The sequence below is a fragment of the Limulus polyphemus genome, unplaced genomic scaffold (assembly GCF_000517525.1).
Source record: "Limulus polyphemus unplaced genomic scaffold, Limulus_polyphemus-2.1.2 Scaffold3993, whole genome shotgun sequence".
In the NCBI taxonomy this organism is placed as follows: Eukaryota; Metazoa; Arthropoda; class Merostomata; order Xiphosura; family Limulidae; genus Limulus; species Limulus polyphemus.
Genome location: NW_013669603.1, coordinates 1 through 2,583, shown reverse-complemented (window position 1 = coordinate 2,583; position 2,583 = coordinate 1).

The following is a 2,583-nucleotide window of genomic DNA, read 5'->3' as shown; positions in this document are numbered from 1 at the left end:
AAAATACTAACTATCACAGACTTGTAGCATAGAGTATTAGCTGTCACAGTCTTCTATTATAAAATACTAAAAATACTATCACAGACTTGTAACATAGAGTATTAGCTGTCACAATCTTCTATTGTTAAATACGAACTATCACAGACTTGTAGTATAAAGTTTTAGCTGTCACAGTCTTATATTATAAAATACTAACTATCACAGACTTGTAACATAGAGTATTAGCTGTCACAGTCTTCTATTATAAAATACTAACTATCATAGAACTGTAGCACAGAGTATTAGCTGTCACAATCTTCTATTATAAAATACTAACTATCACAGATTTTTAACATAAAGTATTAGCTGTCACAGTCTTCTATTATAAATAACCAACTACCACAGACTTGTAGCATAGAGTATTAGCTGTCACAGTCTTCTATTATAACATACCAACTATCACAGACTTGTAACATGGAGTATTAGTTGTCACAGTTTTCTATTTTGTGATAGTTAGTATTTTTACCAATAGCTTAGAGTATTAGTTGTCACAGACTTCTATTATAAAAATACTAACTATCACATACTTGTAGCATTAAGTATTAACTGTCACAGTCTTCTATTATAACATACCAACTATCACAGACTTGTAACATGGAGTATTAGTTGTCACAATCTTCCATTATAAAATACTAAGTATCACAGACTTGTAACATAGAGTATTAGCTATACCAATCTTCTATTATAAAATACTATATTTTATAATCTAACTGTCACAAACTTGTAACATAGAGTGTTAGGTGTCACAGACTTCTATTATAAAATACTAACTATCACAGAGCTAATACTATATGTTACAAGTCTGTGAGAGTTAGTATTTTATAATAGCATACTGTGACAACTAATGCTATATGTTACAAGTTTGTGATAGTTAGTATTTTATAATAGAAGTCTGTGACAGCTAGTACTCTTTGTTACAAGTTTGTGACAGTTAGTATTTTATAATGGAAGACTGTGACAGCTAATACTCTATGTTACAAGATTTTGATAGTTAGTATTTTATAATGGAAGACTCTGACAGCTAATACTCTATGTTACAAGTCTGTGATAGTATTTTATAATAGAAGACTGTGACAGCTAATACTCTATGTTACAAGTGTGTGATAGTTAGTATTTTATAATAGAAGACTGTGACAGCTAATACTCTATGCTACAAGTCTGTGATAGTTAGTATTTTATAATAGAAGTCTGTGACAACTAACACTCTATGTTACAAATCTGTGATAGTTAGTATTTTATAATAGAAGACTGTGAGAGCTAATACTATATGTTACAAGTCTGTGAGAGTTAGTATTTTATAATAGCATACTGTGACAACTAATGCTATATGTTACAAGTTTGTGATAGTTAGTATTTTATAATAGAAGTCTGTGACAGCTAGTACTCTTTGTTACAAGTTTGTGATAGTTAGTATTTTATAATAGAAGACTGTGACAACTAATACTCTATGTTACAAGTCTGTGATACTTAGTATTTTATAATAGAAGACTGTGACAGCTAATACTCTATGTTACAAGTCTATGATAGTTGGTATTTTATAATAGAAGACTGGGACAACTAATACTCCATGTTACAAGTCTTTGATAGTTGGTATTTTATAATAGAAGACTGTGAAAGCTAATACTCTATGTTACATGTCTGTGATAGTTAGTATTTTATAATAGAAGACTGTGACAGCTAATACTCTATGTTACAAGTCATCTGTGATAGTTAGTATTTTATAATAGAAGACTGTGATTGTAACATAGAGGTATTTTATAATAGAAGACTGTGACAGCTAATACTCTATGCTACAAGTCATTTTATAATAGAAGACTGTGACAGCTAATACTCTATGCTACAAGTCTGTGATAGTTAATTATAAAATACTAACTACCACAGTCTTGTAACATATAGTATTAGTTACAGCTAATACTCTATGCACAATCTTCTATAATAAAATACCAACTATCACAGACTTGTAACATAGAGTATTAGCTGTCACAGTTATCTATTATAAAATACTAACTATCACATACTTGTAGTATAAAGTATAGAGTATTAGTTGTCACAGTCTGTGCTACAGTTCTATGATAGTTAGTATTTTATAATAGAAGATTGTGACAACTAATACTCTTTGTTACAAGTCTGTGATAGTTGGTATTTTATAATAGAAGTCTGTGACAGCTAATACTCATTATAAAATACTAACTATCACCACAATCTTCTATAATAAAATACCAACTATCACAGACTTGTAACATAGAGTATTAGCTGTCACAGTTATCTATTATAAAATACTAACTATCACATACTTGTAGTATAAAGTATAGAGTATTAGTTGTCACAGTGGAATATTTTATAATCTAACTATCACAGACATGTAACATAGAGTATTAGCTTTCACAGTCTTCTATTATAAAATACCAACTATCAAAGACTTGTAACATGGAGTATTAGTTGTCCCAGTCTTCTATTATAAAATACCAACTATCATAGACTTGTAACATGGAGTATTAGCTGTCACAGTCTTCTATTATAAAATACTAACTATCACAAACTTGT